Here is a 16,037-nt window from a genome sequence, read left to right on the forward strand (position 1 = left end):
AAAGTGGTAAAAATATAATAATTTATATGACCTCATGAACATCTTTATTTATTAATAGGCATAGATATTATCACCCATCTTAAAAGAAAAATTGACATTAAAAGCAGGAGTATTAATAGACAGATAAAATGCCATTTGTGGCGAGCTAAATCTAACTTAAAATCCTTTTAGCAACTGATAATGAATGTTTGAATCAGTATGATTACTGAAATTTCTTGAACCTCGGTTTCCTCATCTTTCCAACAGGACTAATCATCATATTATTGCAGGGCTACAGTAAGCATAGGAATAGCATATGCGCTGTGGTCAATAAACAATAACTATTAACATTATTATTTTTTGTTTTCTCTGTAGGGACAATTCATTGATTTATTGTGCTTTTGTTTCCTCTGCTAGGGATATTAAATAATATTTGGAGGGAAGAGAATACATTGTATATGTATATGTATATGTGTGTGAACATGGTCCTATGTATAGAAAAAGTTCTACGAAATTCCTTAACTAGAGAACATAAAATATTGCCTCCTTGATGACCTTAGTTTGACCCATTTGGTGATTACAAGATGAAGATGTACAGACACCAGATATTTGCCATGTTTTAGTTACTCTTCCACCTGGGAGGTAGCCAAACAAGTGTACACCTAGGCAGAAATGGCAAAAGAGGCAAGAGATTGCTCTTGAAGAGCTGATGAATTCTAGTAAGCTTCATTGGAATCAGGCGATTTAAAAAAACACGGTAAGCCTAATTAACCTAAGAGCAAATTAGACCTTACAGTCAGCTGGCTCCAAATCCATTCATCTCTGATTTTCCAGTTTTGTTACCAAGGGGAAAACAGCTGAATCAAAGAATAGCCTCTAGTAGCAAAAATGTTTGTTCTAATGCTTAATGTCTAAAGGCTAAAACAGGTAAGCCAGGACACTTGCTTTTAAACTTTTATAAGCCAAAAGCTAGTAAGAAATGCATTTATATCTGGACCCAGAATACACACATATACTTAACTGAATAAAAAGTTTCACAATATATACTATTTGCCCTTACTAAGTGTGAAACAATTTGATGTATTGTATTCTATTTAAAATTACCTTTTAAAACCCAAGAACAGTGCAGTTGTCTATCCCAGGCTGGAATCTACGTTTGTGAATGACAGCGAGGAACAGGGCATTATATTTTTTCTTATGAAACACCAGGAGAAATCAAAGGAGATATCAAATCTGTCTCTCCCTTTCTACTGGATCAACTTTAGAAGAATGAGAATTGAGTATATACTTTTTCATTCTTTTCCTTTTTTTTTTTTTGTTTACAGAGTATGTATTTTTCAGTTTAACTCACATTAGGTATTCAGGAAGTCTTCTCATACAACTTAACCTCCTCCCATTTTACCTCAACCCAGGGCTAGATTAATTCTTTCAATTTTTATGTTTTCAACATACCCTGGGCATTTCTCCCTCAGTGCTTTTACTGCATGATATTAAGATGACAATGACAATGACAATGACAACGACGATGATGATGATGATGATGTGTATGTATGTTTCCATCACTGATCTATGAGTTTCTCAAGACAGGAAATAGGTCACAAGGAAAGACTTGTTAAATATTTATTTTATGATAATAAAATTATTATAAAATAGGTTGAAGAGACTGAACTAGATTCTGGTAGCCAGTCTAAACTGAAAAAGAAGTTTTTTTAAAAATTTCCATTTTACCCTTATTCCTTATAGTCTACCCAATTCCCCTGGCTGTAAGCTGGCTGCTACATACGCTTCTTCTGTGCCTGCAAATAGTGTATATAAGAAAGGTTCTATTTCGGCAAATCCTGAGAGGATTATTTATGTATCCAAAACATTAGTCAAGCTAGCACATAGGTAAGTTCTATTGGAAGTATCATGATCCAGGAAAGTGCCCGTGATCTGCATGTATAAATCTTCCCTGTGTCACTGTAACTTCTTTTTTACCTTCATACATTAACTTTCAAAATAATCAACATACCAACACTCATCATTTAATAAGATAATGAAGATTACTGAGGAAAATATGTATTAACAGGAAAAATTTGGCACTAATATTCGTAACCCCTGGTTCTTAATCAGAATTTTCCATCAAAATTAAATATTAATTAACAAAAATATATTACCTGCTTTGTTTATTACCAAAAATGGCAATTTCCCCACACCTCAACTATCAAGTCCTTATACTAAAAAATCAAGTGTAAAAGACTACTTCTATAAACTTTCTGATTACCAGAAGAACCTTAACTTAAAGCCTCCCATAGTGACCTCCAGCTAAGCCTTCCAGGTGGAGGAAGTGGGAGGAGATGAGTCCATCTATTCAGAGTTGAGCTGGGTTTGGTTATCACAGCGCTCTACAGGTTCTAAATTTCTATAGTGGCACTCAGTGCTTAGGGTGGTTACTTAGAGGCATTTTTGTTTTGTTTTGTTTTTATTTGCCCCCCATATCTGCTCCATTTTCAGCTTTAGATCTTTTCTTTGTGCTGTTCCATAGAGAGGGACTTTGTCCATGTTCTTGCCCTGCTTCCAGGTATTCAAGCTGTCTCTGCTTCCTCAGTGCTTATTGACTTCGGGGTAGAGAGGGGTGGATGTTGGACAGGGACATTCTCTCTTCTGATTAAGTCTAAGTATTAGGCAGATATCTCATCCTGAGGGTCAGATGTAGGATTTAGGTCAGGGTGGTGAGAGAAATTATGAGGAAATTATGGAAAGAAGCAAACCTCCTTGAAAGGCCAGGAGGTTTTGCAAAAGCTTCGGAAGAGGATTTGGCTGAAGGCAGCCAGATTCTCTTATCTGGTGCCTGATAGCTTAGGTTAGATAATAAGGGGATGTAAATAAGCTGATCTAGATATGTTTGTTTACTTAGACCTCGGAACCTGGCCTTTAATCATCCGCGTGCAGGACTGCTCTCTCTGGTGGGGGTGACCATGTCAATTACCCACAAGTGTGTTGACTCAAAGCCTTTGTCATTAAATCTGTACTAAATAAATCCCCACAGTTGCAGCTTGTCAGGGCTGTGGCTGCTTCAACTCTTGCTGTGAGTGGCCTAGTCTCCTAGCCTGCTCTTTCACTGGATAATTATGTCTGAATGCATTTTTTCATCCGTCACTCTGTCAGGGTCTGTGGGTCAGACCCAGCTGGTGGTGCCCTGCATGAGGAATGCTGCAATGGATCGTGATGAAACCTTTGGAAACAAAGGTGAAGAGACCGTGCGGTCAGTAAGTCATTGGTGCCCACTCAGGATTTCCAAGTTTGAGGGAAATGTTCAAGCTAGGGTTTCATCATGGGACAACAGTTATCAGTTCAACAGTAACAGTATATAAAAGTATTGAAACAGCTGCTTAAAGCTGTTGGAGCTTTAGTTTCACAGGTTCAATTAAGGGACCTAATGAAAACTGTTGTTTTCCATAACCCATGGTTCCCAGAAGAAGGTACACTAGATGTAGAGATCTGGGAAAAAGTGGGGAGAAAACTTACATCATATGCAAGGGCAATGAGTCACAGTAACATCTCTAACGTTATGGGCTTTAGGTAGGGTGGCTCTGGTCCTGCACTACACAGAAAAGCCTAAAAAGGGAAGGGAGGAGGAACTGTCAACTACCTTACTGCCTCCATCTCCCTCAGCCTTGCTGTTTCTGGACAAAAATAACAAAGAGGAAATGGAGGTTTTGCCTGAGCCCCCTCTTCCAATAAATTGGAAAAAGACAAGGGATACGCTACAGCTATGGGAGCCTGTCTTAGGCAAGCAGCATTAGAAGGGGAGCTTTTAGCCCGCCAGGCAATGCAAGATCAACAAGACAAACAGATAAAAAAGGGCATTGGAGAAAACAGAGCCTCTAGCCCAATTATAAAAGAGTTAATTGAGGCCAATCTACAGACCTCTTTCTAATAATGGCCACTGTTACTTCTCCACTACCCTTGACATGGCTCTCTCAATATCTTATTTAGGTAGAATGGTGACCTTTAAAGGGAGAGAAATTATGAAGAACCCATGAGACAGTTGAGGAGCAATTAAAAGCTGGCCATATAGAACCGTCCAACAGCCCTTGGAGTTCGCCCATTTTCGTCATTCCTAAAAAGTCTGGTAAATGGAGACTTTTGCATGACTTACATGCTATCAATGCTAATTTGCAACCTATGAGTCCCCTTCAGCAGGGGCTCCCCTCCTTGGTGGTGATTCCTCAAGATTGGCCTATAATCATTATTGACTTAAAAGACTGTTTTTATACTATTCCCTTGCAAACAGGACAGAGAAAAATTTGCGTTTACAATACCAGCTATCAATAATGAAAGGCCAACTTGCTGATTTCATTGGAAAGTGCTTCTTCAAGGAATGCTGAACAGTCCTACCATGTGTCAGTATCATGTAAATCAGGCTTTGCTCCCCAGTAGAAAAGAAGTTCCTAATTGCAAGATTACTCATTTTATGGATGATATTTAAGTAGCAGCCCCAACAAAGCCAGTACTTTTAAAGTTATATGCCTCTGTTGTAAAGAATACACAGTTAAGAGGCTTAATCATAGCACCTGAAAAAGTACAGATGTCTTCTCCTTGGAAATATCTTGGGTACATACTAACTTCCCAGTCAGTAAGACCTTCAAAAGGTTAAATTAAATACTAGCAACTTAACACACCTTAAATGATTATCAAAAATTACTAGGCCATATTAACTGGCTTTGCCCCACCTTAGGCATAACTACTGATAAATTACAGACCTGTTTTCTATCTTAAAAGGCAATGCTGCCCTAGACTTTCCCAGGTATTTAACTCCTGCAGCACAAAGGGAAATTGAGGAAGTAGAGCAAGCTATTTCTCAGAGACAACTAGATCAGATAGATCCATGGTATTCAATTATTTTTTTCCCACTAAACACTCCCCTACAGGGTTAATAGGACAAAAGGCCCAGAGCTATGCTTTCTAGAATGGGTTTTTTGCTCACATACTGGGACTAAAACACTCTCTCCCTATATCCAGTTAGTTAGTAAAGTCATCCATTCAGGCCGCAGACAATGCAATCTATTACTAAGTTATGACCCTGATATCTCAGAATTCCTTTATGTAAAAAGCAATTCGAAGCAGTGTTGCCCTTATCTATGGACCTGCAAATAGCACTTTCTGATTATACAAGCCATATAGAGCATGCCATTCCTGCTAAAAAACTCCTTCAGTTTTTACCTCATACCTCTGTGGTTTTGCCTACAAAAATAGACCAATCCCTGATACCTAATGTTTTAACACTGTTTACTGATGGCTCTGGTAAAAATGGAAAAGCGGCTGCTTGGTGGAGATTGCATAATTCCCTCACTCATTCTGGATTTACTGGAACTCAGAGAGCTGAGGTGGGAGCCTTAATATTGGCCTTGGAAAACTTTTTCCACTCAGCTCATCAATATTGTTAGTGACTCTGCTTACTCTGTTTATTTATTGTAGAACCTAGAGACAGCCCTCATTAAGTCCACTCTGGAGCCCACCCTGCATGTACTTTTTCTTTGATTTCAGCAATTGCTAGATCAACATACACATCCTATTTTTATTACACACATTGGGGCCCACATCTCACTGCCTGGCCCATTGGCTTATGTCAATGATCAAGCAAACCTACAAGTTATGACATCAGTGCTTGGTCAAGCAACCCTGTCACATTAATTTTTCCACTAAAACTGGAGAAAGTTACCTAACAATTTCAACTTACCCAGAGACTAAAGAAATTAGCCTGCAATGCCCAGATTGCCAGCTCACAAGCATGTCCCCTCCTTCAAGAGGTGTTAACCCTAGAGGACTAGAACCAAATCCGTTATGGCAAACAGATGTTACACATGTCCCTGAATTTGGAAAACTTAAATATGTACATGTATCCATTGATACCAATTCTCACTTAATTAGCTCTCAGGCTTTTCCTGGAGAGTTCACCCAATATGTCATTAAACATCTTCTTTTAACTTTTGCATTTATGGGGCGGCCCACAAAAATTAAATCTGACAATGGTCCAGCTTATGCCAGCTCACAATTTCAACAATTTGGTCACACATGGAACATCCAACATTCCACAGGCATACTGTGTAACTCCCAAGGACAGGCCATAATAGAACGTGTGCATTCCACCCTTAAAAATATACTCAGAAAATAAAAAAGGTGGAATATGAGTAAGGACCCTGCAATACTATTGGCACAAGCCTTATTTACCTTAATTTTTAAAATTTAGATGATAAATTTTAATCAGCTGTAGAAAAGCACTTTGGTAAAACCTCTCAAGACATAAAACGTGCAGTTTTATGGAAAGATGTAAACAGTAATGTATGGTGTGGTCCAAATGAATTGTTAATATGGGGAAGAGGATATGCTTGTGTTCACACTCCCTGAGGTCCTCTTTGGATTCCAGCACGACACATCAAACGATACCATTGCATGGCTAGGACTCAACCGGGTGCCAGTAATAAAGAAAATGACCCTACAGGACGAACAACACCAGACAACGCAGCTTCCTCAAATGACACAGACCCCAGACATGATGCTGAAAAAGACAAGTCAGAAGACTGAGCAAATCCTTCTCTGGACACAGACACCATTCACTCCAGATAATTTGTTCCTTGCTATGCTTTATTAATCCTTTTTAATTCTCTCACTCTATCTGCAACCGGTACCTGCCACACTCTACTGGGACCATCTTCTAAATCCGCCTTTCTTCTGTCCTGTTACTTAGACAAACACCCCCTTCCCAGCTTCTAACAAATGCGACTGCTTGGCTAAGAGGGATTAACATACCCCTAGTGGGGTTCCTTAGTAACAGCACTCATCAAACTGAAATGCCAAGTAACACTGCAGGTCACTGCTTGATTGGAAAAGAATCTTGCTAATTATACTCATGTTTGTCTTATGTTATTTACTAATTCTAGGATGCAAAGCCAGAATACAAGCAGTGACCACCACGCCTGACAGACCTGTTGCTGCACACATCTGTACTCTTCAATCAACAAAATGTGATATAAAAAAACAGAAAAGGGGAAGGTATAGGAGTTCAGTCAGGTGGTGGGAAAAATTATAAGAGGAAATTACAGAAAGAAGCAAACCTCCTTGGAAGTCCAGGAGGTTTTACAAAAGCTTCGGAAAAGGATTTGGCTGAAGGTAGCCAGATTCTCTTACCTGGTGCCTGAAAGCTTAGGTTAGATAACAAGGGGGTGTAAAGAAACTGATCTAGATACGTTAGTTTACTTAGGCCTTGGAACCTGGCCTTTAATCATCCACACACAGGACTGCTCCATGGGGGCCCAGGGGGTGAGGGGCCACAGGGGGAGGGGGACGGTGCAACCATGTTAATTACCCGCAAGTGTGTTGACTCAAAGCCTTTGTCATTAAATCTGTACTAAATAAATGCTGGCAGCACCAGCTTCTCAGGGCCACAGCTGCTTCAACTCTTTCTGTGAGTGGCCCAGTCCCCTAGCCCACTCTTTCACTGGATACCTGTGTCTGAGTGCATTTTTTCTTCCGTCACTCTGTCAGGGTCTGTGGGTCAGACCCGGCAGTCAGGCAGTGAGGCTTTGTCAATGGCTGTTCCACTCCCTGCTGTATACCTGGACCCAGCATGAATTACTGCCCTTCTCTCAAGAGTGTAGATATTTTATTATATTGTTCCATTCTCTTTCTCCAGCTATCATGGGTTTTCACCAATGGCTTTAGGGAAGGACAATGCTTCAGCTCCCTATCCCCTCAACTTCCCCACTGGTTTAAGCCTTTCCTTCTGTAGGAGACAGCTGGGGTGTTTTATTTAGTTACTCTGGGACATTTTATCCTTCAGTGGCTACCGTTTGCCTCTTCTTTGTCCATACAACAAAGTATGCTTTCTCACTACTGTGGCCAATACTTTTCTTGAGCACTTGGAGAAGTCTCTAAAGAATAGCCTGTAAGTAGGTATGCATTCACTTTGTATATGCATCCTCCTTCCCAGAGGATCTATATTCTTTTGTTAGTATATACCCCACTTATCTTAGTCCATTTTGTGTTAAAAGTTCATTTTGTGTATAAAGAATACCAGATTAGGTAATTTGCATTTTAAAAACAAACAGAAATTTATTTTCAAACAGTTCTAGAGGTTGGTAAGTCCAAGATCAGGGCATTAGCTTCTGGTCAGAGCCTTCTTGCTGCATCCCTAATATGGTGAAAGGTGAACAGGCAAAAAGTCATGAGAGGAACAAACTGGACTTTTTATAATGGCATTAATCCACCTATAAGGGTAGAGCTCTCATGGCTCAATTGCTTCCCGAAGGCCCCATCTTCGAACACCAACACAATGGCAACCACATTTCAACATGAATTTTGGAGGGGACAAACATCAAACCATAGCATTATGTAGAAGAATTGCTCAAAATATTTAGCTGACCACTGGTGTCTGCCCCAGATAAGCAACTGCTTGATCTGCATCTGTCCTTAGATATACTTGTCTTTCCATGGATTTGGAGTTACTTGGTTGGCCTGTGATCTTAGCTCATTGATGGATTCAAGAATAGTTGTGAATTTGATGATTGCCCAGCTTTGTTGTTGTTGCTGCTGGTGGTGGTGGTATTGTTGAACATCTGAGAATGTTCTATTTTTCTATGTTGTGTATGAAAACGGGAGTCTTGTGTTGGTGATTTGTGTGCTTGTAGGTGTGTCATTAATTTTTTAAATTGTAATCACCAGTCACATTTCCAAGTCAAATGCAGTGCATTGCATAACTGCATTTAAAATTAATTATGGCCATTAGTGAGTGTCATTTCTACAGTGGCATAAGGATAACGTCCAGCTCCCTATCATTAGATAACACTTGGCTATTTGTTGTTGTCTTGGTTTTAGTAAATAGAAACATATTTATATATAGGTTTTCACAAATTTATTGGACACATTTAAATGCGTAGTTTTATATTTACTATAGGGTTTCAATTTCTTCAATAAAATATTCCTGCTACAGAGATTTTAGTTACTTAATTTTTATAAATTAAGTGGTATTACTGTATGATTTTTAAACATTAATATTATTTTAAATGGAGATGTTAATGCAACATGTGCAAAAATTGGGCTGTAATATTTAATCTTAGCAATACATTTTGAAGAAGCCATACTGGTATTCCTTGATGGTTGTGGCAACCATAGAATTGCTTCCCTGCTATTTGGTACAACTGTGAGATAGCATTGCAATGCTTGTCTGCATGCTTTTGCAGATTCAGACCTATTTTTTAATGGCTAATATACATACACTCATGTAGAAACTAACCAAAAAAAACATGTTCTCTCTTAAAATTTTAATTAACTCTGCCTTAACTTTTAAATTTTTATAGCCTGCTTTTACAATATGACTTCTTTATGTAATTAATCTAAAATATTAACCTTTTATGAACTGTTATAAAATAACTGACTGCAATCCATACTTGTAGAAATATCAAGAATAATATTTGATAATTTAGAGAGATTTCATGGGTCCTATGAAGAAATATTTATTCAATAGGTCCAGGGTTAAGTCTTGGAGGTTCAATTTTTAAAACTTTTCCAAGGTAATTATTACAATAAATAGATAGTTACTGGAAACATGTGAAATATTCTTCCAAGCTATTTAAACTCCTTTTATTGTCACAGATTCTGGATTCGTCTAGATTATAATATTCAAGGCCACTGTAGAAATATTGTCAGTATATGTAGATTTACTTATAAACAGTTGCATTTTTCCAGAAAGGAATATATATACTATCAGAAGGGCCCTTTATCCTCTGTAAAGCTGAAGTTAGGGCAATTGCTGTTTGTGTTATTTAATCACCCTTACATCAAAATCTGGATAATCAATACATTCTAGAATCGGTGTCAGGGAAAAATCCTGAAAATAATTTGCATCCTTTTTGTTTGAACCATAAACAGCTACATACAATTCTATATGTCTTTTTCTTCCTTAGTTGACAGAAAATTATAACTTAACCAAAGCGTTGATAATTTATATTCATTTGCTTTTATAATGAATATTTGAATGTTTTATTTTTTACTTATGATTAACATTTCCTTCAACATTAAAAGTCACCAAAATTTTTACAGTGAAATATAAGTAATTTTATTTTGAAACAAATAATTATCAATCAAGATCTTTTCTTTTTTAGGTGCATGCAGTTATCATTGATATTTTCCTAAATTTTAATTCATGCATGTCCTCTGAAAAAAAAGTCCTTTGGTTTTTACTAGACTATTCTGCTTTACCTGATTGTTTCATGAGGAATAATTAGAGTACTGGCTCAGAGCTGTTCTGACTGAATAAAAAAAAAACAATGAACACTTTTGATAATTTAGATAAAGCAAATTTCCTTTTGTTAAGATAGTAAAATTTAGTATAATAGGAGGCAAGTTCTTAATAAGATTTTATACACAATATATAGCTTTAATAACTACTTGTTTGTCTAGGTTTTTACTTAACCTCTTTAAACCTCATTTACTCCATCCTTAAAATAATGTATTAATGTCTTCAACTAAATGCTGTTGTGAAGAAGAGTATCAATTCATTCAAAATACTTAGCCCTCTGTCTGGCACTTACATTCTCAACAATATTAAGGAGGTCCCACTAATTCAACAGTGAGGACATCTAAAAGAGTTCTCATTGTAACTGCAAATATTATTTAATTTCTTTACATAATGAAATTTCTTCTCTAAACTGAACTTGTGGTGGGCAGGATTAATATCTTTCTGATATAAACATGTATATTTCAAAGGAAAACATTTGGAAAAGACAGAAGAATGAAGATTCAAATAAAAATGATCTTTCTCATTATCAGGAGATGAGTTTTTTTATAGTTAATATTTGACATTTTAAATTTCAGAGTTTTTAAATATAATTTGAAAATATAAACATATAATTGAAAGTTTATGAATAAGTGGTAATAATATATACCAGCCGCCAGGGACAAATAAATTGATGAAAAAATGGACATGGCCCTTGATCTCATGGTGCTTAAAAATCTATGGCCAATTGAAGAAAACATTTGAAAATCATATACGTGATAGAAGGCTCACAATAGGTAAAGAACTTCTACAACTGAGCAACAAAAACATTTTACAATTAAAAATGACCAAAAGACTTGAAAGGAGCAATTTGTTTCATTATCTTGTCATTTTATGATTCATTTTTCTATTTACTTATAAATTAAAAACACTCCCAATTATTTGGTTAAAGAAGGCAGAGTCCTTTAATGTTCATTTGAACATATACCATGCCTCAGCCCCAGGTTATCTAAAGTATTGGTTTGCTGTTTATTGAAACTGCATTTGGTTGAAATATCATAAAAGGTGTTTTGTTACACGCAGACATTTTTTTTTTCTGGGTAAAAATCAGGACAAGTGAATTAGACCCCTTCGTTGTTTTATGGGGTCCTAAGAAGACTACTAGGCTAATAGTACTAAAATGAATAACTTTGCTCTTCTCTGGGATCAGTAGTCTGTTCTTTCAGTGACATAATTTTGAGATGTGGATTTAAACCAAAATTTTAAAAAAGTGTTGAAATCCTTAAGCCTGAAGATAATTTTGGAATTCTTTTAGTAACTAATGATTCTGTTAATATCTTAAACTTACTCTCCTCATGGTTTTAAAGGAAGATAGGTTGACTTCTTGCATCTTAGATATCATCTATTAAAATGTCACAATTGCCACAGATGCATTTCATAGCAATACTATATGGACAATCCAATAAATTATTAGTACATCTTCACCTCAGCCTTTTTATTTTATTAGTAATGAATTAGTATAATACATGAAGTGTTATATAAAACTAAAGTTTAAATGCAAAGACCTTTTATTCATGGATAACACTGCTATTCGCAGAGCTAAAAAGTTATTTTCTAGACCGGAACTTGAAGCTTCCATTTATAATTTCCTTAACTAAATCTGCCTTTTAGCATATTTCTCCCTGACAGTGAATGCCACTAGCATTTTACTTTCAGCAGTGTTTGCATTTGTTTTTGACAGAGGTTGGCCTTATTACAAAACTGTCCAATTAGATCAATAAACCTCAAATAACAATTGCCAACTAAGCCAATATTCTTCCCTTTAAAACTTTAGAATACAATGCAAGTACTGCATAATTTTACCATCTGACATTTTAATTTTCTCTACAGGGAGAAATTACAGACATTTAAACCTGATTTCTCCTACCTTGTGGAATAGTTCAGTCTCTACAGTATTTTGTTCTTTTTCTTTCAGATATTGAAGGTCAAAGTGTTATTTTAAAAAATAATAATTCACTTTCAATGTATGTCAAATAGTTCATTCAGAGTATCTAAAATGTGTTTAGAATATAGAACGAATATAGAATGACTGAATCAGAAGTCTGGGATGCATCTTAAGTCCTTTCTTTTTCTTTACAAATGTGTTGGGGTCCTTTCCCCCAGTACATTTATTCACCATTCCCTAAATAATCCTACAGTCTGTCATTACCTTCCTCCTCTTGGCACTTTTGTCATAGTTTACTATCATGCTGTGTCACCTAAACTCTGCAACAGGCTCCAAACTAGTATTTCTGTTACAGTTCTTGCCTCGACCCATTTGTTCTTTATAACAATATAAAAAAGAACTTCCTAAAAATAAAATGTAGGTTGACTCTCCCATAGGTCCACATCACTAGTATAACATAAAATACTCTGTTCTGGAACATGCCTGTATTTCCCTTCACCTTTCACACAACTTGCTGCCTATTTAACACTAGTTACATAAAATAATAGTAATAATAAGAAGAAAACGAAAAAGAAAAAAGAGGGAAAAGGGAGGAGGGAAGCAGGGAGTAGGAGGGAAAGGAAGAGGAAGAAGGTGGAGAGGGGAAAAGGGAGAAGAGGAGGAGAAGGAGAAGATGGAAGACTGTTCATAATATTTATTTAGCACTTAGTATGTGCTAGACATCATGCTAAAATTTTTGCATGAATTATCTATATTATGTAGTCATCACAATAATCTAAGAGATGCATATCTTAAAACCTCATTTTATAGATTTTAAAATATATGTTTAAAATATCTAGTGACTTGTCCAAAGTCACAGAGCAGAGTTCAATTTAACCTAATGCTTAACTCAAAAGCCACACTCTAAGTGACTATGCTATATGATCTGTATTTTTCTACCTTTCTGTATCCTATATTGCCTTGCATAATTCACAATTCAGTTTGTAAGTAACCTGCTTTATAGTCTATTAAAATATACATATTCTAACTTTATGGAATAAATTAGCCATAGATCTTTTTATTATCTCACTGTATTTTGAACCTCTTTTGGCTTCTCAAACTGCAACATATGAGCTGCGTATTCTTACACATAAGTCTTCAAAGTTCTATGGTAGATTAAAATAAATTTAGACAATGGTTAATTATATTTAAAGGTGTTAAGCTGATTGTCTTTGTTCTACGGTAATGACATTCCTCTCTTTGAGATATTAAAATGTTCTTTCTTGTATGAAATTATGATAAAGTTTTAAACATCATTAGAGAAAACCAAATTGAACACTGTGGGTCCCCTAATTTAAAATTATTATTAAATAATTCAATTCAGTAATCTGGTAATTCTTACTATACATTGAAGTTTTATAGAATTTTATATTTATTTTGTGTAGTTTCTCTTCTAGAGTGAAAACTCTTCAATGATAGCAATCCTTTCCTATTAATTTTCACACTCCTGGGGGCAGTATGATTTCAATTTTTAGTGCATGCTTAATTAATGTTGCTTTTGAATTAAAATGCATATCTGTGAAGTTTCTTTCTAAATCTGCATTTTCGGTAAAATGTCAGTCCTTATGTTTATTCGTTATTTCTTGCTATTAACATGGCTATTATTATTACAACAATTACCAACCCTGCTCTCTTACATTACCACTTAAGTGTTTCATGTGTAATATCTCCCCTTACCCCACATAAACACATGTTGCAGCAGATGGGGAAAGCTTAATTTTCTCAATTTAGCAGCAGAATAAAGTGAAGCTCATGGAGAAAAAATATTTGATAAGAATTCTTCAATTATGACTTTATGGATCTGGAATCAGAACATGATTCTTTTGTCAGTTTAATGAAATTTCATGCCCACGGCACCATACATAAGTTTTTATTTCAGTAACTAGTTTCTAGACCCAATGTTGTTGAGAACTATATCTAATACTTCTTCACAGCAGCAGTATAAGTGTTGTACACAGAAAGAATTTTTTAAAATATTATTCATATTAAATAATTTGGCTATTCTTTTATCATTACCCAGAACTTAATGCATGGGTGTGTTGAGTGCTTTCAGGGTTTTAAATTGCCTTTCCTTTTAGACCTAATTTAAGATCAACTCAGAACAGACTAATAATTGGCAGCACTTCATTCTGCTGAAGGAATCAGAAATACCACTTAAAACCCGTCTTCTCTAAATGCTGATGCAACATACAATGCCAACAAAATTGGAGATACACTTTCATATAAATTACAGACTAAACACACATACAGTTGTCCAAATATATTTGGCCAACTTAAAAGATGTTTTCAAAAGTTGAAACCTCCCCATCTCCAAATGGGCCTGAGCTGATATAAAGATGTAAAATTATAACACCACACAGAGATCACCCAACTTTATAGTTTCAGAGATGAAATGATTTTAAGTGGAAACAACTCTAAGCATGAAATTAAGAGTTAATTTGGGATAATATTCTGATAACTTTCATATCTCTTTACAATCATGTATTCCTCAACCTAAATGCTTCTTCTGAGATCGTTTCTTACCTCACCAACATTTCAAATTAGGAATTTCAGTTTATTTTACATACATAAGTTACTGTCACACAGGGTTACCTTAGTGGGAAACTGAACAAGAACTCAAATAGGCTGATGAATTTTTAAAAAACAAAATATACGGATATCAGAAAGAATTTTAGAGTAACATCAGGGCTGAAAGCTCTAAAAAGCTCTAAAATCTAAGATTAATTTGTGCATGTTCAAGAACCACCTTATGACTTTTGTGGACTGTAAGCACGTTGCCTTCATACTCTCCTAAAAATATTAAAAATTATGTTAAAATTTTAATGATAATTTTTTTATAAGGAGGAATATAATCTAAACTGTATTTATTATTATATTTTTACCATTATGAGATTTTTTCTTCTGATTTTAAAAGAAGTTAATATTAAGACACACTTACGTGTCCCTAAAAGTATCATAAGACCTAGGCAGCGTCCCTAGTGAATAAACCACTCTATTGCATATACATACTTTTTATTCATTTATTATAGTAATTCTTATTTTTTTTAATTTCATCCTGAAAATCCACTGTTTTCCATTATATTAGAAAGTGGAAATTGACCCGCATATTAATATAAGCCTGCATTTTAGCTTACTCCGTACAATACTTAAGCACTGTTCTAAGTACTTTTACACACATTAAGTCATTCAATTTTTAGAACAATCTTAAGAGGTGGTATTACTTTCATCATATCTCTCTGATTACTGCTGCTGCATAAAATATTTAAAACTTAATGTTGTAAAACAACATTTATTTTGTTCACAATTTTGTTGGCTAGGAATTTCATAAGGGCCTACCTGGGTAGCTCTTAGTATAAATCTGTCATGCAGTGGTAGTCAAATAACAGCTAAGACTAGCTATCTGAAGCCTGAACTGACTAAATTTCGAAGAAGTACACAGCTGAAAGTTGATGGGAACTATTGGCTGAGAACTCAGCTATGGCTATTGACTAGACACATTATATGTACACCTAGAGTAGTTTGACTTCTTACATGTGGGCTGACTTTGGCCAGAGCAAACAAAGGAAAACAAGTGGAAGCCTTTTCTGACCCAGCATTGGAAGACACATGGCAATGAGTCTGCTGCATTCTATTGGTTACAAGTGAATCACCAAGTCCAGTTCAGAATCAAGAGGAGGAGACACAGAGCCTACTTCTCAATGGGAGGAGCGACAAAGAATTTGCAAAGCTCTTTTAAAACTGCGACAATTTACTCTTGCTTGTTGAGAAAACTAGACAGAGAAAGATAAAGTTAAGATGGTCAAATAGAAACCTCCAGCG

The sequence above is a fragment of the Nomascus leucogenys genome, chromosome 15 (genome assembly GCF_006542625.1).
Source record: "Nomascus leucogenys isolate Asia chromosome 15, Asia_NLE_v1, whole genome shotgun sequence".
NCBI classification, from domain to species: domain Eukaryota; kingdom Metazoa; phylum Chordata; class Mammalia; order Primates; family Hylobatidae; genus Nomascus; species Nomascus leucogenys.